The sequence below is a fragment of the Anopheles maculipalpis genome, chromosome 3RL (assembly GCF_943734695.1).
Source record: "Anopheles maculipalpis chromosome 3RL, idAnoMacuDA_375_x, whole genome shotgun sequence".
Taxonomy (NCBI): domain Eukaryota; kingdom Metazoa; phylum Arthropoda; class Insecta; order Diptera; family Culicidae; genus Anopheles; species Anopheles maculipalpis.
Window position 1 is genome coordinate 53,810,828 of NC_064872.1, and position 22,621 is coordinate 53,833,448.

Below are 22,621 nucleotides of genomic sequence, written 5' to 3' on the forward strand. Positions count from 1 at the left end.
TGCCTCCTTACCTCCACGGGTCGAGTATTCGCGTTTAGCGGTTTGCAATTAAATAATTAGGAAAATAATTTATTCACGTACCCAGTCATTGTAGTAATCGCAAAACGGGCGCGAATAATCATTTTCTGCTGCCGTTAGCAAATTGCTGCACCGGCTAGGCAGGAGCGGCTCAAACACCGTCTGCCGGTTCGTGTATGGGTGTGAGCTTTGTGGCCCTTTTCGAGATCCCGGTCTAGAGCCGTCGAGTAGTCCACACACAGCGGACCAGTGGACGGTAATTGTTTGTACCCTCTTGCGTTCCCAGGCAAACATGGATATGATTAAGGTAAATATTAGCATAACCAAATTACGCGCCATGCGCGTCGACACTCATTTGCTTCACGGGCGGCATTAGAAGTGTGGCGTCCTAGGTGCATCTGGATAAAAAGAGGGCCTTTATGTGTAGAGTATGCTTTCTTACAGGCTGGTTTTACACCGATGTTGTTCCTACCATGGTTTCGCTTCAATCATCATCAATGATAATCTCGTCGAAAAGCTCGCTCAAACTTTGCCATCAACCGGCTGCTTCCTTTCGATTCCATTAATCTTGCTAATGAATAGAGAATAAAAAAAAATGTAAGGCGTGTGCTGTGTAGAAAGAAGCAGTTGTATGTATAATCATATTTTATCTCGCTCGCTTCCCATTGGTGATCCGGTTTTGTCGACAGGATATTAAAAACGCTTAAAGCTTCGTTGGCTCCATTCCACGCTTCACAACGTGCCCGTCCAAATCCACATGCCTAGAAGCACGTCTTTCAGTATCCCGTCCCGTTCCCGAAGAAAAACGCAACACCCAAACCCCGGGCACGAGACATACATATTCGCTAGGCACCGCGCTCCACCATCCCTGTTCGATAACCAAGCCATCGGCCAAGACAATGAATTATGTAAGGCTCGGAATAATTTTGTTCTATCTGCTTTTCTTCTTCTGGGACGCCCGGGGAACGTCTTTAATGAGTGCCTCCTAGCCCGCAGCGTAGCAGGGTGGATTGGAATGATGGAAAATTTTAACGCCATTGCTCGAAGCGTCTTGGAAAACCCTTTTTTCATTTTCTTTCAATTTCTTTACTTTCTCCCGGTAAAATGACGTCGGTTTCGTGGCACCAAAAGACGCGCACCCAGCGACTCGGGGATGCCGTTAATTATTCATTATTCTGAAAATTTTCAATTCATTTGCCTTCAATCCCTTTTCGTCTTACTGCTGCCTCTGCTGCTGTTTCAAGGTTTGCCCTACAAGTTGTAACTAACAGCGAACCTGGGATATTTAAGCAGCGCAAAACACGAAACAAGCACGAACTGGTTGCGGAAAACAGACCGAGGCTCCTTACTTAGCCTTATCCTATGGCCTTGAGCAAGCAAAACCGGGAAAAAAGCACACACACACACAGACAAAGAGAGTTAGAGCGGCTTAGACAAGAAAAAAGGAAAAAGGTTTATCACTCCATTTCTTATCGCCGATAGGATAGCGGCAAAGTGGCGAATGTTCAGGCTGCTCCTCGCAGTGTAAGAAGGGTGAATGTGAAAACGGTCGGAATTAAGACTTGTGGAAGTGATCTCCAAAAACGGTCGGTGTTGGCCGGCCGAAAGGATTTGGCAAACGGCTGCCCGCGTTTGATGTAAATCCGAGCGGCGAACGAATTTAAGGCGCCTGGATGTTGTTATCTGGCAGGCAGACCCGTTAGGCAGGACCCGGTACAGCTGTTCGGGCGAATTAAGAGAACCGAAATCTGATAACTCCGTTCCACCGCTTCGGCGCTGCTTCTTATCAGCCCATTAAAGTCGGCGGTTATGCTTCGGTTGGATGCGCTCCGGTCGGATTCAGCGCTATGTAAATCCGTCACATTAAAACTCGTGTAATGCGATGTTGAAGCACCGAGTAGCGCCGTTTAGTTGTAGAATTACTCTCGAAATTTCTTTCCAATAAAATCCGTCATTAAAAGGCAAATATTTTACACCCTCCAGTGAGGCGTTCGTGTTAAATTTGCGCGAATTACGCGAATCGCTTGGGAAGCTGTCATCATTGTCGTCCGCTTTACCGTTACGATTATCTTCGTGAATCAGAGCGCACCAATTGTGAAGCGTCTCGTGATCCAAGAAAATTTATCACAAATGAAACAATCACAATCGGCACAGTCGCTCCGTATCGTGCCAGCGCTCGACGGTGGTAACTGGCGCCGTAGTCATCGCTTTCGGTGACTTTATCGATGATGACAATCGGTTCCGTTTACAACCACGCTCCACGATTATTGTCGTGTCAGGCAGCATGGCGCAATGTTTCATTATTTTCAGCGTTTGGCGTCCGCTTTACGATTATCGTGGGTACTAAAAAAACACTCACAAATAAACTGGGCACAGAAGCAAACACACACCCAAGCAGCGCGAGAAACTCACCCGAATGGTATAAAAATGCAACAGCAGCAGCAACATCACCACCAGCGGGGAACACAATGTAGTGAAAAAGGATTGCTACGGCTACCCATTGCTGCCGTTTTGGGGGCACAATTCATTACGATCGTGGCCATTCTTCTTTTCATTTCCTGTGAAAAGCATACACACCCCAACGCACACTGGGAGCGGGATTTCGGTCCGGGTGTTTGAGACCGAAGGGTTCGGACTGCCCTTGCCGCCGAGGCAAACAAACCTTCCGACACACAATGTTGAGCATGGTGAATAATTGACGTTTTTATTAACTTTACACTTTATGAACGTTTATTGAGCTTGCATGTGAGAATGGTAATAATTTTTATCGCTTTTATATTTCCATTTCTCTGTCTCCAGTAGTACCTTCTTGTTTCGTTTTTGGGTTTCGAAAGGATTGCGAAACAGAAAGGACATGCGATACACAACAAATAAACGAGAATCCACTGGATGTATAAAGGTTTATTCAGATCATCTTCTGGTTGAAAAGTGTAGTTTTTTAGGAACCTCAGGAATATCCCCTAGCTGGCTAGCTGAAACGTACATGTGGAGCACTTGCTTTTGCATTTCCATTCCCTCAGCAAATAGCTTCTAGGCAAGAATCGTGCTGCTCGTAAAATAAAGTGCAAAACAACACAACGAATGGGAAAGAATGGAATTCCACAAATATGACTTAGCGATGAACAGCTCGACAGCTGGAAAAATGTGACACAAACGGTCTGGCATGATGTACTGGGACGAAAGATAATATTCGATGAAGTTTTCTACTTGGGGTCTTAATAGTTAGCTTTAATGAAGTTGTTAAAAGTTAAGAAAATGTACCTTAGATACCTTAGAAGTGTTGTATTATTTGCTCCTTCTTGCTTACTTGTTATCCTCCAGGAAAAGCAAGACATTTCATTTTGTTTTAAAAAAAACTATTTTTTCCTTAATTTTCTTTTAAGTCACCGAATGTCAATCGAACCGAAACAGTAGATTAGGAAATTTTTGTTGTTCAAACTGGCTAGAATGCTCCTGCCTCGCAGCAAACATCGAAAGACATGTTTTTACGACCGTTGGCAAATTCTTTCCGAAAACCCAATGGGCGTTATTATTCCCATTTTAACAATCCACCCTCAAACAATCCCTACCAATCGTTTGCAGTCCATTTTTGACTGTTGAATCTTAGAAAGCACTAAAACCAAAGCCATGATGCCTCGTTTCGGTAGGATTTCTAGCAAATAAAACCTAACCGGAGGAAATGAAATGTAAATCCTTCCCTCGTTCGTTTGCCTTTTGCCCAACCTCCGAAGTGCATCCAGCGGTTGTGGAAGCGCTCCGATGCCAATTAAACGAATCGCCTTGATCTCTCACTGCCGGCTTCGCCCGGCCCGGAGGGTGGGATCTTACTTTTATGACCGGAATGTAAAGCAACCTCATCACGAAGGATTTTGTGATGGTGTTTTCCATAGTTAAATGGTGGTGGTCACAGCCCAAGAAATTGGACGCTTGTTCACTGACCGAACATAATGGAGAGTTGAATGGCCATTCGATCAAACACACCGAGCGTGTTTGATCGTTTTTATGAGGAAAATTGTGAGCCACCTTAGTCGTTTGGAAAAATCTCCGTAAATAAGCGTGGCAAGAAACGGGGACAATTTGGTCGTCTATCATTTGGTTCAATTTGTAGATTTTTATTACCAACAATCTTTTGGAGTGATTGGATTGAAAGCATGATTTCCTTATCGATTATTTTACCCACAAACCGAAGCAGGGTGGATGTGATTCAAACTGCTTAAGCACCTTTAAAGCTAATTCGCCATCCAGATTACCCACATTACCGCTCCAACACTGATTATACTTACCGGCCAGTGAGCAGCTTTAAGTTTTCAGTGTTTGCTTTCCGATTCCGCAAAAATAGGAAATGCTGAAACACGCTGTCTTTCGATTGCTATGCTGACTGCTTCCTTCCATTCAGCGAATACCACAACCATTCAACTGTACACTGATGATTACACACAGGTTGCCTTTTTTGTCTGCTACACATTTTCTAATTCAAAAACCGAACATGGAAGTCTGCCGTGCCGTTCCGATGCTTTCCGTTTCTTTTCCAAGGCACCAGCAAAAGGAGGATTCGGTCGTAAATGAGCTTGACTAAACCGATCGTAAAAAGACAAAAACACTGCCCAGAAGGTGTCACAGAGCACCACAGAGCCACTATGGTTGTAAGGTGTTGAATGTAAGCCGCTGTAGTTTGTGTGAAGGTGCGAAGAAACGGGATGGTGTGTGGAAATGAATTGAACTCACACCTGCCGGTGCTGCCGGTGTCGTACAGGAGAAGGATGGACAGCTTTTTGTGTCTTTACCTTCGCCATTTCCACTAATGAGATTACCGCTCAATAACTTTGACAATGAAGTAAACTTTTTCTCCTTACTGCCCGGTTCGGTAGTCTCTGCACCGAGTGGATTGGTGGAAGAATGTACACTGTGTGTGGTTGTGTGTGCTTGAGAATTCAGTTCACGATCCAAGTCAAGCTTGGTTTTATCGTGGCTGGCGCACCGGTGACTGCCGGTGGGTTTTTTGATGACGAGAAGGCAAATTTTCGCCTTTCGCCTTTAAAAACCTGCGCCTTAAAAAGGTGAAAAGCTAGTCACCGAACCGGTAGAAACCTGACCAAGATGGTAGTGCAATGGCATGAAAGAGCGCATAAAAAGGAACGCTTAATCCAGCCAATTTTCTGCAGTTTGACTCTCTAGAGCAGCGCTTCCCGTTCCAGAGTGGCATCATCCGGCCGGGATATTAGCGCACGAACGTTCGGTAAAAGTGAAGTTAATAAGCTTTTTTGTTGCCTTCACTGACAGTTTCGCTCGGCTTTCGGGAAGGTAGAGTTTCTATCGCCAATCAACTGCCTTTCACTTGAACGAACTTGGCAAGTGCCGGGACAGAAAAATGTCATTGATCACTTTCCTTTATGCGATAATCTACGAGGCACCGGGCGCCTCCATTTGTTTAATAAATGTGTTTCCATCGAACACAAAAAAAAAAAATGTGAGTTTGAATAAGTCCACCATTAACTGTCACTCCAGCCATCAAGCTTCAAGATCCAAGGGTGACACACCGGCATTTGACGTGGAGGGCGAACCGAGCCCGAGGATAACGCAACAAAACCATCGGCAGTCATTAACTTTTAATGAGTCATAAATTCGTATCTTGCCTTTATCTAGGCCCTGCTCCCCCGAACAATGCTAATGGAAACAATGATCTATTTCCCTACACTTGCCTGCAACAGTCTAAGTTCATCAATACATTACGCCAAAGTGTCGCCTCACTCGGTAAAACTCGGGCAAGGTGCAGAGGGCGAAAAAAAGAACGCAACATATCTGTTGCATGCAGTACTTCTCGACGTCCGCCGGCTTGCGTGAAATCGGCGGCTCATCGAGTGCCTACGACAAGGGCTTTCGAAGGGCGGCTTTCCGCCTTTATTCCCTCCCGTTGCTCGGTGACAGTTTTATGGGCTCCTTTTCCACCGCATAATAGTTCCAATTCGTCGTTCGCGGTTGCTGGTAATAAAAACAGACACACAAAAGCTCATTAGACGCCGCGCCGCATTGTACGGGCCTGGCATGTTTTACACAATGACAACCCGAAATGGAGCCGATTATCGAATGGAAAATGAGGGGAAGCAAACGCTCGATAAGAACGGTAGAAGCAAACGGTATGGATGAAAATCCTCGGTGCGGTACAAACAAAAGGATTTGTATTCTGCAACAACCACCACCATTACCCGATCGGCTCTAGGAAGGGTCGGCACGCGATTGCTTTTTATTTTCTAATCAAAATACGATTATTCATTCAATGGATTAGTTGTCGTTGTGAAAGTAGCAGAAGCTCCCAGAAGTGTAGAGAGCACGTTTTGCTCACAAAAGCCGAAATGCTCTGAGCTGTTTGCAAGTAGCAAATAATAAGGGGCTCGGAAAAACGGCTTAACCTAGAACGGATCGATGCAAGGAGCATAATCGAGTAAGACAAAACAGTGAAAAACTGGCAAAAAGGGATCAATAAATCAAGATCGAAAGAGCTAGATACAGCTGGGAAGTAATCAAATTTGCGGTCCAGGGATTGAAAATTGAGTGACAGCAGTTTTATTACCACTTTTCATTCATTGTTCGGATCGTTTGGTGAATTCGGGCAGCTTTAGTGGGATGCATAAAGTTGTCTTTAATCTTCAATTATTTTGCAGTAAAATACATTTTCTGCTAGCAGATACTCATTCATACTGTTACCGTTAATATTTGATCAGTTTCTTGACTAAAGTTCTGAAACAAGTCGGTTAACTCTCACTGGGCCAGTCGTTTTTAAGCTTCCATTTAAGCATAACGAAATCTTATAAACTCTAAACATTCAATACGCGTAATCAATTTCAGGTTTTCGATGAGTACGCCTCATCGCCACCACCACCGTCCTTTCCCTCATCCTGTTTGTCATTTCTAAACATTGAAAAGATCGAAAGGACACTAACCGTACACCATCTGGTGCGGCAGTTAACAGCAGGTGTTGCCGCTGGCTCGGCTCGGCTCACAATCCCCGGGATAACCGAAGCCCGTTAGCGACGCTGGAGCACATTTGCAAAATTTTACATCGCCTGTCTAAATCAACGAATATTAAATTCCTTTCTCCCGGCACTGATTGGAAAACCCATTAAACTGTTGGGTGATTAGGCGAGAATGGAATACACCCGGGAACCAAGCACTTCTGGAACACTTTTGTATCGGGTCTTGTGCGGCTTGTGCACGTTGGCGACAGGCTTTACGGGAATGGGAAATCTTTACTAACTACTTCCAGCACCGACACTCGCTCCGCGCCACGCGTCAGCTCATCCGGAGGTTTTTGGGAAAGTTGTACTCCCACATGGGGTTTCGTTGTTGTACTCGAACCTACCCGTGTGTGTGTGTGTGTGTTTGAGCACGTGTATCGGCTGGCATGACAATATTCAAAAACCCTTCCCCAAAAGTTCCACACTCCCCCACAGGCACGGCATCAGTTTACCAAAAACCCATCCGTTCCGGAGGATGAACTTTGAATTTTTGGCCCCAAACACAGCACAGTTGGCCGTGGTTTCCTTCCGAAAGCCGAGCAGTACATTTTCCAACGCTTGCTAGCGCCATTTAAGATGGAGCAGACGAATCGTTTCCTTGGGCGCTTCCTCCTGCAGTGCTGCAGCCGAAGAAACACGTACCAGCGAGTGTAAAGTTCGGAGCGTAAAATTGAAATATAATAAAAACTTATTTATGCATGTTTTCCGTCTTTTCACCGTTTCATGCTACGCTCTACCGCAGCACAAAATCGTCGGCACGGTGATTCACTTTCGTACGAACCTAACCCATAATAACAGGAAGATCTTTCACAACGACGAATGCCTCAATGCTTTGGCAACACTTCAACAGAAGCCAATTCTATGGCCACTTCCCGCCGTCAAGTGCAGTTTTAATTTTTATCTTTAAACCATCGACGAACACACGTCAAGAAGAGAATGCGAACACAGTACATCGAGTAAGTAGTGTAGCGTCTTCACCATCAGCTGACGGAGGCTTGACGTACGGAAACGCCTGGCTGCCTGACGAGAAAACGTGAATACAAAGTAAAGCCACAAATATGGTTGCAGCATATTCCCTGGAAAAGGTGCTTCTGATGCGAAAACGAAACGTGACAGGAAACTTCCGGCCAACGGTAGCATTTTGAGATGGGTGTTTTTGTGTGTGTGTGTGTGCGTACTAGGAGGAAGCCTTTCCAGCAAAGAAAAGCAAAACAAAACCCATGTGGTACCTGCCGGCAAACAGTCAAAGACGACTGCTGCTTCACATTTATTTTGCACCATAAGCCAGGCATCGTCTGAGCGAAAGCGAGCATCTTGAAGTAATTCGCGGTAACACTCAACCACCAGGTGTGCCGTCGCGTTTAACAAGCCCAACATAGCTCCACTTACGCTTCCCTCACAGCACACAGAACCTCTTGACAAAAAAAAGGGGGGAAAACCTGGGAGTTACTGTTTTTCTTTAATTTAAAATGAACTTCAACCCCAAGGCGGGCTTCCGTTTCGGGCTCAAAAGCGGCAGGCATCGGTCCGGTTTTATGCGCGATGGGTACGTACTACTTAGGAACCGAGGGAGAAGGTATCTCTCTCTCTTTCTTTTTCTGTCCCTCTCTCACACACACACACACACACACACCCACGCGTTTCTTAATTGAGTGAGAGATTAAGTTACGAATCCGCGAACTGAGCAATGGTGCCTCCGAAGCGTTGGGAAGCAAACACGCTGCCACCGTCAAGACAGGCAGCCCACGTCCCGTTTGGAATCGGTCTGTTTATGTTTTTCCATGGCATCCATTCATCCGGTTTCACTCGCCGCGCACAGAAGGCGTTTTCATTTTTATGTGCAGTTCGCTTCACCTTTATGCAACCGCAAACGACCGAACGGTGAATGGTTTTTCGTATCGCTGGTGGCGCAAGTGTATCTTTTTTTAACAACTTTAAATGCCCTAAAGTATCGAAGCGAACGCCCGTTCAAGAGCTACTTGTTTTGCATCTTCCCGTACCAATGGGAAGGAACCATCTTGCTGGAAGCTCCAACCATTTTTACCTCCACGTTTTTTCAACCGGAGCTCTTAAATTTCGAGTGAGGTCGTTTGTCTTCGTAGTAAAACGAACAAGATATCTTTCGCACCGGCGCACAAACTTTACGTTCCTACTTTGAAAAACTTACTTCAAAGCATCGCAGACAATCGATTCCAGCTAAGGATGAATACAGCTTCCCTTCCCTTGTAAACACGGGACGCAAATACGACCCTGCTTTTCTATTCGCCAGTGCAAAACAAAGCATTGTTTCACACCTTTGGCTAAAATATCGATTTCAAGGGGTAATCAGCTGAAAACCCCTTTAACAAATATTGAATTTCCTGCAGCATTTGGCGCGCACACCAAAGCGCTAGCTGTCCAAAAACGTATCCAATTTACCGAAAACCACCTGCCTTGGTACACGGCGACAGGAAAACATTGATTCCAGTGGTGTGTTTCGCGTGTACCCGTGTTCGTGTCATTGCTCCAAAGCCGCTACCGCGCCCATAAATAATAGAATAAATAAATATATAGCCGAAGATTTATACGGTACGATAAATCATTTTCCTATCTCTCACCGACCAACCGGTCGTGCAAATGGGTTCGGGCGCTGGGAAGCATTACACCGTAAGGTTAACCCAGCATCCGTGCGCGCTTGTACAAGCGGAGGAAAAACAACGCGTCGCCTCGGGATCTCAGGTATGCCAGGTCGTCAACTGTAGGGTAGTGTCATTTTCCGTCCCAGCCCGGGGTAACTTCCTTCTGGGCAAGACTAATGAGTATGGCAACCACTTATCTCTTAACTTTCCGAGCACGAACGTCGGCTTATGGCGTGGCATGTTCGTCAGGTGTAGGGATAGGCTTCGAGTTTCGACATTCCAAAAATGATAAATATGATCTTTAATGAGGGACAAGCGCAGAGACGGTCGGAAAGATTCATCTTTACTGGGTCGATTGTAATCCGGCTTTGCGAACCAAAAGCATAATGACACCGATAAACGGATGTATCTGTTCGGTAGGTTTGCTCGAGTAGGGTTTAGCGGTGATGTGGCATTCAATCGACCGCTAGGAAAATATTGATGATATGTTGGCTGTAATTTCTCCGCAGACTATAGACCACAACGGTTCAAACAATTGGACACAGTCATCATTGCTTGCATCAAACAACTCACAATCAATCCGTAACGTCGTTTACAGACGCTCGTGTAATCTGATGCATCTTTAGGTAGAACACTTTTCAATGTCTTAAGATGTCGCCAAAACTGATTTCAGTCGTTGAGTTGCTTCCGGTTAAGTTGCACAGGAACAAAGAGAGGTGAATCTTCGTCATTCGAATCTGGAGGCGCTGTTGCCTGTGATTACATCTAACGATACGACACCGACAAACAATGTCCCCGAAGCGAAACCTTCGTCAGGATCATACACTTTGGTTACATTTTCTAGCGACAATTTTATTCCCACCAACTCACTATCCTCCAAAACCAACAAGCATGGCGAGAGTGGATTTCGGCTGCTTTGAACAGTTATTACTGTAGGTCGACCATTGGAAGCCTCCAAGGCAAGACAAGGTCCGAACGATGATGAAGTCTAAAGGCATGAAACATGACCGACCATCCATCGTTTCGCTGCAGGGTGGAAACGGAAATGATCTTTTAAGCACACCGATCTACCAAAGTTCATGCCGGAGCGTCTTTGGACGACTTTCGGTGGCCCCCCCCGGCACCGGTTACCGTTGCTTCGAATTTAGTCTCCCCTTAAGAACAACATCCGTATCGTATAGTCTCGTCGTCTTAAGTGAGCCCCTAGGTGACACTGGTGCTAACTCTCTGTCTCTGACCTCGCCACCGAACAGCACGAAAGTACGACGACAAACTTGTTATCAGATATTTTCGCTCAACAAAAGCTAGAAACAAAGCGTTAATGACTTTTCATTTTCTTCCCAAGGCTCACTTCAAGGTTTCCGCTCCAGGAGTATATCTCGAACGGGGCACCCGCCACAGACACCGACCGTGGTATAACTTGGAGTGTCATTATTATGTGTCATTATGGTGAAGCTCCAAAAGGATTCCACCAACAGTAGCACCATGAGCTTCCAAGACGCGAACGAGTTGAACCCGAGTTGTGTCAAAGTTTATCCCTCTCTGCCGAACAACGATTTCCAGTTGTGGGCAGCTGGTGGGGGGGGGGGGGCAACGGGATGTGCTTAAAAGTGTCACATTCCTTGGTTTGTCATTCGATATGATTTTTGCTCAACTTCGGAGACCGGCTTGTTGCTCGTTGAGATCATCCTTGAAGCTGAAACAAGCTCGAAGATCTATTGGTGCAATGTATTTGTTGTTGATGGTGGAGCTCCTACCGAAGCAGGTGCAATTTTAACAAAACGTATCCACAATTACAAATGGTCTCAACTACGTACAACACTTTTGATTTGATAATCGTTGTATCTTGAAGAAAACAGGGATGTAATGTGTGCCAAAACTCGAAATTCGCCTCAAGAAAATGGTCCATACAGGCGGTGGTGGTCAATACACACTTCTTTCGAAAGGGCCATTAGCCATTTTCTTGTCTACCAACAACGCACACCACCACCATTACCAGCAGTATACCATTTGTTTGCGCTAGAGCTAAAAGTGTGGACAGTTATTTATGCGTGAGAGAGTGCAACTGTGAGTTAGGATATTTGAGCTGCTGTTACATTGTTAGTTATCCAACGTCGAAAAAAAACCTTTTTTTCCCTTCGATGGGTTTTCTTATCACAGCACAGAATCTTTTCCCCCCAGCTCCAAGCAACCGAAGACCCTCTATCCTTCGTTGCCTCTAGCTCGCACGCCGGTCAAACTCTAACCCCGCAAAACCTACCATGGGAATCATATTTAGATTTATGCGTTTTCTTCTAATCGTTTTCGACGAAACACATAAATACACATTCGCACAGCGTTAAATTCCCTGCCTGGCAAAAGGTCGTGGACCGGGATCGTCTTCTGCCGCTGAAGCAATGGCAAAACCACCTCAGATGTGCCGAGTTGTTGAAGAATAGGTCGGCAACTGTTGGCACCATTTGCACCGTACCGCTGTGCCGTGTGGGATGAGTGGGAGAGAGGGGGAGGGGGGGGGAGGAGAGGGAAAGTTATGCTTATGCGAAAGAGATCACCCAAAAACTGCGTACACGCGGTGAATAAATTTAAATGTTCATAAATTTCCAAACGCAGAGTCCTTTTACCGTAACCGCCCGCCAGTCTGCCAGGATTGCCCTTACTCCCTTTATGTTTATCATACACCTTGCGCATGGAAAGGATGTTTGCGCTTTTCAAGCGTGGATGCTCCCATCGTCTCGCACAATGTGTGTGAGGGGGTTCTTTCTTTTTTGTTTTGCTGTGAAGCAAAAGATGGTTTATTCTTTGTTTTTCTTCACTTTTGCTACCAATCAGCTACTCCTGGAGCATGAACACGCACGTAAACAGAAGAAGTCCGTACGCATTCTCAAATAATCTCACAAATCGGAAAAATATCCTCCCGAGGCCCCGGCAGGGGAAAAAAAAGCCTCCATAAGTTCTGGTACCCAGTAGTTAAGGGCCGGAGTGGAAGGGGAGGCGGAAATTTAGACTGACTTTATCTTGCAGAATAAATCAAACGCCTGTCAAGTCAGTGAGCAGGGCGCATGGGAGAACAGCAAGTGTCCCCGGTGTATTTCGCCTGGGATGAAGCGACAGTGGTGGGATTGTGAACTCAACTTATCTTTTTTCCGCCTTTTGAAGGCTCTGGTTTTTTGTGTGTGCGTGTGTGGGTACGATGTACAGGGTGCTTTGCTTGCTTTCGTCCTGTGAAGCTGTGTTGATACGCGCCCACCCAACGACCGTGAGACAGCTTTAATGCGAAAGTGTGACAAGAAACTCAAATCTCATTACAATTTGTGGTTAGGATTAAACAAAACGCACATAAACTTAGGCAAAAAACCTGGCCACGCACAGTTCCGGTTCTAACACTCCATTCCCTGTCAGATGGGCGTCGGCTGTGCTGGACATAAATCATTTCGGGCGCGGCAAATGCATTCGGAACCGCTCCGCGCCCGGCAGCATTTCTTCCCGTGGTTTTAGCAGCGTTCTGATGGGCAATTTTTCATTTACTAACAAATTAAAACACCACCCAGGAAATGATTGTGCAACATGCAATCGTGATTTACATCTGCCTGACTGGAAGTGTTAACGATGCGCACTGTATAGAACAATGCAGAGCAGTACAACGGAACAAAACAGCGGCAGGCGAAAGGAGAGAGAGAAAAAAAAACTCCATACGGCACATGTTTCCGGTGTAGGTATCATTTTTTTTGCTGTTGTTTGCATGCCATGTTGATAGGAAAATAATGAGCTCGACAATCACATAACTGGCTCATGTTAAACATGTTGGAATGCGGCACCTTTCTAGGGGCGCATTGGGGGAGGACACGCAGCCTGTGGATTGAAAATTAACGTGTGGTATTTTTCTGTCAAATCGCCAACGATGAGCGATGTGTGGGGATGAGCCGACCGGCCGTAAATCATACTAAGTGGTGTAATTTATTATCACGCAACCTCCGGTCCAATGCCACAGGGCTTTTGTACTAGTTTTGGGTTACTGTCGTGGTAGAAGAACAAAAAGTTGCTGCGGCAGGATGCTGTAATTGAATTCAATCCAAAAATGAGTAATGTCCCTTTGTAGGGTGTGAGTAAAGTGACCTAACTAATCAAATTGTTGCATATGCAGAAATCAATTTGAAGAGCTGGTGGAAGCGGCTGAAACGGTTGGGATGCGCATTACTTAACACAATTGCTGTGCCTGCCAGCACAACCTGTTCAAACGAATCTGAATAGCTTAATCATGCTAAAATGATACACAAAACAATAGAAAAGAAAGTTTCTCATCTACACAAAAAAAAAGCCAGACAAAACGAAAACTATGTATTCACATCTGTACACCTCGTTACAGAATGCAACCAAAGGTCCTGGCTGCCGTATGTTCCACAAATCCACAGAGTGGTGAAGGATTTTCGCTGTAGCCATTCATCAACGGTGTCCATCAGCAGATCAATTATGTAGCACCGAAGCGGAACTTGTTTTTTTTTTAGCCTCGTAACCGATTGCGCCTGACGTGCTGCGCTGCGGCATGTAGTGGACGAAGTTCTTATTTTTCCATTTCATTAGCCATGAAGCGTGCGGAACAAGAAACTCGCCAGATGTTCTTGATAAGGTAGATTGATTGAAGCCTGAACCTGTTCGGTGCCGTTCGAAGCAGTTTCTTCTTGGCCGGTTCCGTTGGCTGGTCCAGGTTGTCCTGCAAGTTTTCGGGGCACCATTCACTTCACTCAACCGAGCGTAGGATAGACACACACACACACATTCCGCCACCCAAACACACCTTCTGTTTCTGTGTAACAGTGGCGCTGAGTGACTGGACGATAAAATAGTTTGATTTAATGCAACGAGAAATTTTCCTCTTGTGCAAAGAAAACTTTCTTGCTTAGATTGGTGTCTAGATGTGGAAGGAAACTGGGTAGTCATGAGCACTACACCAAACAGCAACGAGCCGTGCAAACAAAAATGAAGCAAAGAAAAAAAAAAGGGGGAAAGAAGAAAAAAGCACAACCCTCAACCCGGCGGTAAGCTCAGTGAAGGGGAAATGAATTGAAAGAAAAACAAACCCTCTCATCCAAACACAAGCCCCAATGAGATGATGCATGCAGGAGAGGCTACATTTGCTACCCTTTTCTGTTATGCTTGCCGCCAGAGCAAGGCTCCTGCAAGTGTGCCTGCAAACGCATCAGCGACTGTGCAGCATCACCACCGGTTGAAAATATACCAAATTTCAACAGCATAGCAAACACTTTGCAAACGATTTTTCATGCGGAAACGTAAACATACTGTGCTGGGAGCCGCTTCTTTCGGCTTCGGCACGTGGATGGGCAAGAAAATTTCGTTACTCAACACTTTGCACCTCACCGCTGCTGGCGGTGGCGGCGAGAAACGTTTGAAGAGACGTTCAGGCCACTTGACTCGCTCCCTGCACCGAGAACAGGGGAGACGATCTCGGCGGAAACACGTACTCCCGTTCGGGTGTGACTCGACCGGTGCAATGTCCATCTCGTTTACTGAAAATGCTGAAAGCATTTTTTTTTTTTTTGGTTCCGTTCTTTTGGTTCAGCTTTCCAATTTACCCTGCGTTACAAAGTTAAGCCTAAAGCGGTGTGAAAAAAATTACTGCCAAGTGTGGCTGCACGGTAGAGACGAAGGAAGCGTTTGAAAGTGCAAACCAATCCGTATGGGTCCTCACCATTCGCCGCTGCCGGATGGCCCACATTCTCTAAAAGGTAGAAAATTAATGGTTAAAATGCAAATCTGTGTGCTTTTGGCTTTTATTTGCATCAAGTGTGGAATAAATCTGAATTTTCCTCCACCTGTAACTTTCTTTTGCCGTGTTGCGCCGGTAAAGCTCCAGATGGAATGCTGGAATTCCCGAGCCGACGCTCGGAAAGGATAACAACGTTTGCGGTTGGATCATCAGACGCTTCGGTAGCCGAGGTTGCGGTAGCAACGGTGGACCGTGGCTTAGCTTCCTGCGGTGGCTTTATAGCGGAAGGAAAGGGAATCCTGCTACAAAAAAAATCTTGCACCAACCCTCCACCCCCCCCCCCCCCCCCTCCCAAGGATCCCTGCAGGACGCAGGCTCTAGCTACTAGCAGGCCAGAGACCGCAGGGAGAACAAGATTGTGGAAAATTGCTTTGGTTTTGCTTGCAGCAAGCCATTTTCCCGGTCTGCGCGAGCTGGGTGCATACCGATGAGAACACCCCGAGATTGGAGACTGAGCGTGGCGTGAATGGATGAAAAATTAGACCCAAAGCTCTCACGGCACGTCCGAATGAGTTTTCATCGTTAGTTTCCTCGTCGTACTGTGTGGAGATGTTCTTTTTTTTTTTTTTTTTTGTTAAACTCGTCTCTTTCCGCTGCTACTTTCCAGTCACATTCTATGTTGAGATAAATGCTTCAAAATAAAAAGCATACTCGTTCATTCGAGGTAAATGCAAGCGAACTATCCTGCCGGGTAGGTCCAAATGGCCGGTTTGATGGGGTAATGCTTTGAGCAAAATAGAACCATCATGATGTTGCTCACCGTGCCTTGGTGCGTGATGATAACTGAATGCAAACTGCACCTGCGGAAAACGTAACAGCCAAATGCTGGAAAATGAACAAAAACAAGGCGCGTACGGGAGAGCGGGAAAATGGTGATGTAAATTGAAATTGTTTACTTCTGCATTTTAATTATTCGCAGTTTTTTTTTTTCGCCTTCAGCTCACTTTTCGCTCAGCCAAAGCAAACGGTTGGGTAGAGCAATATTTGAAATGGCAGTTAGTGGCAAAAGAAAAAAAAAACCCCGTTTATCTGTAGATGTGAAGGTTTCGTGTACCAAGTGATTGCTGTGTTATCGTTTTACGTTTATATTCGGTTAACATAAATTTGAATGTGTTTGTGTTGGTGAAATGGGTTTGCTACGAGAAGACCTTGAATAAATACAGCCATTTTAAAACAGATACGATGTTTGTTTAGGGCGGTTGTTTCTGCAACAATTTTTGTCTGAATTTGTTTTCATTAGCCAACGGACGGCACTAGCCGAAATAATGCTGTTATCCTGCTTGAGCAAGAACAATTCCATCACAATACGAACATCGGCCCACCCATCATAGCCTTTTGTGTCTGTAAAGCTTTATTTTTTCCCATTAAATGCAGCAACCACTGCTGCCCGAATATGATGCATATGCGTACCGTAGTGGACAGTTGAAAGACTTTTCCGTACTGTTACTTTATTTGGTTTTTCTTTTACTTTCTATAATTGCAGCCACCTTTCACTCGAAGTCGATGCCGATTCCTATCGTCCATCGCACATAGTTTACGAACTCAATTTCAGCCCGCGTTCAAAACCGTTGAAACACACGCAGGAAACGTATCAGAACGATCATTCAATTACAATCAATAAGCTTAGGATAATTTACTAAACAACAGGAATACGAAAGCGAAAAAAAAATCAACCACTAAATTATAAAACTAAGAAAGAGCTTAACTACTCTGCGTTTGCATACAAAAAAAAAAAGAAAAAAACGGCAGAATTTTCGTTTCGAAAGCTGCATAGTACAATGATTGGTTTCGGTAGTGCATACTTATTGTGATAGTGAAGAAGTGCTGAAATAGGGAAAAATACTTTTTTACACACCACAGACACTATTTGATAGAAGAAAAAGAAAAACAAACAAACAAAACTACGGATTTATAGAGAAGTTTAAAGACTGGAAATATAAGGTGCTCAACGTATGAAACACTAAACATAACAGACAAAACCAAAAACAAAACAAACAGTGTACTTAGCAAAGAACGGAAGAGAACAGTAAAAGAAAGGAAGACTGCTTCGAGGAAGATTCCCATTCCATCCCTCCGATAGGAACGTCATCTAAGACCGATTAAATGCTGACAGGCGACCAGAGGGCACATCTCCGTCAGTGCAAGTTCTGAAAAGTAAGATTATGTCCTTTACTATGTGTCACGTGAATGTCCCATTCCTCAACCTTCCACCCTCCCGATCGTCCACTACTACACACACGGATAAGTGGAAAGAAGCCGAAAGGTCCCAATTCTTCGCCCGTCTAAACGATGACTTCCGTTACGCGACAAGATTGGGATGCGATACGCGATAACACCCAGCGGCGGTTCCTGTGCCTGATGTGGCAGCAAGAAAAAAATGTCACCTTCGATCATAAATTAAACCAAAGGCCATAAGAGGGCGGGGGGGGGGGGGGGGTTGAGGGCTGCTATGCCGAGTCATTCTCGGACAATTCCTGGACGACATCGCTCAATCTCGAACTAACGAACGGTCAATACCACGCCACGGTGCCTAGCGCCGTGCAAAGCTATGCAAATGTTGGTCCACTGAACCGAACCACAATCACTGTAGCCGGTAGGGATTTTGGGGTGACTGGCCAAACTGATGGGGTGGTACATTATTTCGGATGAAAAAGGAAAAGAAAATCACACGGATTTTCACATCATAGCATGAAATTGGTTTTCTGTTCACGCAGTGAACGAACGAAGCAAGCTTCTCGTGCCCTCAATTCCTTCCCTTCAGATTTCCCACTGGTTGCAACAATCAGTTTGCCTGCTCTTACATGCGATTCTCCCATGTCTGAGGTGTACACTGAGCGGAGAGGAGAAACGTGAGGGAACTCCCCCAGCGGGTACTCGTCGAGCGTCGGAAAACGTGGCATGAAAGTGATGAAAAACGAAGCAAAACAACAAACCCCAAATTTTAATATTCATTTAACGCCATGGTTCGTGACTAACATACAGTTCCCATCGCCCTGGCCTAGCCGTACGCACGCCGATGGTTTCGTTGCTACTGTATCGCATTCCAATTTTCTCCAAAGTCAGAACTCGGCAGAACCGTTCGGTTTTCTTTCCACTACGCTCCCTTTTCTCTTGACCACAATCACGAACTGCTGCTGGCCTCGCCCGAGGTGTTGTCAGTCTTACTTCTTTTGGCCTGTATGATCCCGCCCTGCCTTGCGTGTTGTCGTTCAAACATACATACACACACAAACACACATACTAGTACCATTACTACTACATTATCTGGCTCCTAATATCGTACTTTCTTGTTTTTGCGTTGTTTGAATTGATTCCTATTTTGCTCTGTTTGTTCGTTGTCGTAACCTTAAAGTGTCGTGATTTATGCATTCCTCCTAGGATGTCCGTAATTATTTAGTAGTTTGTTGATGGAAACCGTGTCATTCTCATTACACTCAAGCGTACCGTGCTCCCGGTTGCGCACAGCAGCGTGCGAAGTTTCACACTTCTGTTGACAGCAAAGCTTTCCCATACATACGATTTATTCGCCCCTTGCTACAAACACACTGGACACGGTCATTGCAGGTCGACAACGGGACCTGGAGCACAGCCCTTCGGTACCTGTGTCCGTTGTTTGTCGTGACCCAAGATCGTAGACTTTCATTGGTGCATATTATCGATGTTGTTCATTTACCATTACTTAGTTCTACTTGATGTCATGATCGTTGATGTAACTCTCTAACCCACCACTGTGATACATTTGATAATATTCTCTCTGTGTGCGTGTCTTTGACTGTCGGGCTCATTGAGGTATGGACAAAACGAATGTAGCTCAAACTATTCGACCCAAATTCTTACCAAATGATCCAAATTTACAACTATGTGCTTTGTCACCAATACCTCACTGAACCATTTCACTGTTTAATAATTTGGTTGTTGTGGTTGTTACTTTGACTAATAATTCATATTTTACCTCAACAGAAACTGAAAACCAGCGAATAAGAAGGGATCACCGTGGTATTGCGTGATACGTAAGAAAACATTTCATATTTAGTGTATCTTGCTTACAGCTTGTTGTACCGAAACAACCAATTTCTGTAACATCTGTAAGAGTCGGTTAGACTCTTAAAAAAAAAAATGCCAATATAACATGCAACCGTTTTGTGGCGACTGTACATCGCCCAATTGTATCGCACCGTACCTCTGGGTCCGAAAACTGCAGCTCTGAAGCCTACAGAAGCAGTCGTTAGATTAATTCATTATCCTTTTCGATAGCAGTCGGTATTTGGTCATGGCAGGTTCGCCTGTGATCCTTCGCCACACTGCAAGAAAGAGCGCCTTCGATGGAAGAGCAAACTGAACTAATGAATTAACACATCCCTACCCAGGGCCAGGGAAATGTCTCAGGCAAGCTTCATCACTTAAGCCTTCGCCTTTACAACAAAGAACAGTGGATAACTGTCCTGGTGGGCAGACAGTGTCGACTTCTTAGTTCTTCTTTCCTTGCGAAAGAAAATTAATCATATCCTGTATTCTTCATTTGTCTTCCCCAAACCCTAACCCACTGGTTCCGTTGTCGGTCACTGTTCTGCCAACGTCAACAACGGGTGAATGAATAGTCGGACCGTGGCCGGAGTACATACTATTTTGGTCACCCTAAATGAAAGCATCCTTAATTGCTGTCGGTGGAAAATAAATACTTTGATCACACGCTGTGAACCATATTATCTACCAGTTCCGGTCACTGGTGCTTCCTGTGTATTTTGTATCATGAAGAGCGTGTGGTGTGGCTCAGCTTTAAGAATAAAACAAAGCGGTCCAACTTGAAGGAACAATCACATAAATAAAATGTTATTGTGTTTTCATATAAAACTTTTAATGTAAAGTTGATCAAAGTATAACATTTCCAAACCTAAAACTAATGGAGATGTGTTTTAAGAGTCTAAAGACGTTGGTCATTCCGAGCAGGTCCACCCGATACCTTTTACGAAATATCGTGGCGGAAAAGCAGAATCTGACAACGAATTCCAACTATGTGTGGCCATGTTGTAGGATTCGTAACTCCATGCCGTTCAAATTTATTTTTATGAAATATAAATATGAAAACTTAAAATTCGACCGTAAACAACTGCCATGCTATATGTTGGACTTATCTATGAGTAGAAGATTTGAATTCTGGTCCAACATGTTTTTTCAACGTGTTTTGACGCTCGGTGACATTATGAAGTATTTTAATGCATTTGTTATTTCCTATTCACTCATTTGTCTCACGTCAGAAGCAGTGGCCGCTGTTTCGTTACTCACTAAATCATGAGAAATGTTTATTCCACCTAATTGCCATTCGTCTGTGGTAACTTTAGTGGCTTCGAATTATTGTAGGTGAAACTTTTGCTCTACAGTAGCCAAATCGCCACAGACAGCGTATCGTGTCCCGTGCCCTCCACTGCCGGAAGCAAAGCAAAATGCCCAAGAAGCTCATTAATTTTATCTATCGCCTCATTACCCTTGGCAGTCGAACTTTGTTAATGTCACTAATGGCTGGGTGACTGTCACCTACTTCAGTTAAACTGGCGCCTTTCACAGGGCACGAAGCGTCCGAATGGCAAGTTTCGGTGCCGGCGAGTGTTGATTTATCAGAATTAATCGGGAAAATTTACAAACGAATTTGGTCCAGCATAGGACCAAATACGGTGTGGAGCTCGGTACGCTCTGTTCCTGGTAATACGCGACTTTCGCAGTTTATCCCTTGCAGGTTTCGCTTGCGGCAAGCATGAAAGTGACAATCGATCGAGACCTTCCGCCCTTCCATTTAGAATGGAGCTCTTTTAACGAATCTGTGCAGTACGATTCATCCTCTCCCAAAACTCGTATGCTCGGTCGGTGTAATTAACAAGATTAGAAATGTTGAAAAGGATACCCATCGAATCTCATAAATTACGTATAATGATCCGAATTATGTCTAATGGTAATATAATCCAACGTTAGCAAGCGACCGAAAACCACCAACCAAAAACCGGAGCAAGGCGACCGAAAATTGAGGATAATTTTTCAAAGTCCTAATCTTTTCCCGTTTCGGAGGATAAAGTTTTTGTCTTGGACGGCTTACGGAATGCCTTTTTCGTGGGATGCTAAACCTGCAAGCATCAAAATGGCTATGTATCGATTGGATGCTAATCGGGTCTTCTTGGCAAATTTTAACTTCAATCGATGATTCATTGTCCTTGCGACGTGAAGTTCAAAAGCTTTACCGTTGACGAGCATACTCCTCCACCGAACGTTTTCCCGGCGAATGCATTCGGAACGGTAGAATGGGAACAGGAAACATATTTTTTACGCTCAGACACCATGCCTTACCGGCGTCTTTCGAAAAGCCAGCAAGAAAGACGTTTGCATGCAACAGAACGTTCAATCTGTTTCGATATCTTCCATCAGAGGACCGGTAGACCAATCCAATACCACAACAATGGATCATAGAATGTCGAGCTGTCTCATCCATTCTCCAGATTCGGGACTTCCTCCGGCAGACGGAGGAGGAACATAATATTCATCCCTCGTCCATCGGAAGCGCACGGATGGATAACGTTTCCTCTTCCGCTCGGGTGCATCGTTTAATGCACTTTGAAGCCGAAACCGAAAAGCGGATGGCGAAACAAATCTGTTCATCCTGTCTTGGCGGGGGAGTGCACATCAGTAGCCAAAAACCGTCCGCACGATACATACAGCAGCCCCGACCTGAAAGCATCTTCTGCGCCTGAGAAGAAGCCCCAAGAAGGAAGTGCACCATGATTCAACTAATAGTTTGCGAAAACATCGTTAGCAAAACTCATCACGTCCGCTACCGCTTCGCCTTGCATGGCGAAACCACGGGTGGTAGCTCCGTGCTCAATCGATCGGAGGTAGTTTTCCTTCGGTTACGAAAAGATGTTTACTTCCGGCGCTCGGGAAAGGCATCCTTCACGTGCCCTGGGATGCTTCGTTTAAAATTCCGTCAAGGTTTTTTGGACGGTTTCAGCTTAGGGACAAAGAGAAGCGTCACCAGCGTTAAAGAGAACGCTCGGGCTCGTCGGGACAAAGGGCCAAGCGACCCCGGAGCTGGCCCGGATGGCGGTAGAGTGTGACGATTGTAATAACCAGGAAGAAGGGACATACTATTTTTTCATTAGCATAAAGAAGCTGGTCCGTGCAGCTGCTCGGTACGGCAGAGGTGATAC

General features: G+C 45.1%; 2 protein-coding genes across 26 annotated transcripts in view; one reads left to right on the forward strand and one right to left on the reverse strand.

The window, feature by feature from the left end:
- Positions 1-22,621, reverse strand: part of LOC126562092 (transmembrane protein 161B) — a 496,042-nt gene that overhangs the window by 389,851 nt on the left and 83,570 nt on the right. The window lies entirely within an intron of this gene.
- Positions 1-22,621, forward strand: part of LOC126562376 (CUGBP Elav-like family member 4) — a 339,360-nt gene that overhangs the window by 248,477 nt on the left and 68,262 nt on the right. Inside the window, exon 1 of one of the 25 annotated variants that reach the window (XM_050218876.1) lies at positions 17,479-17,585. The exons of the other annotated variants lie outside the window; for them this stretch is intronic. The gene's annotated coding sequence lies outside the window, so the exon portion shown is untranslated. Of the gene's footprint in view, positions 1-17,478; positions 17,586-22,621 lie in introns of those variants that run through there. 25 annotated transcript variants of the gene reach the window in all.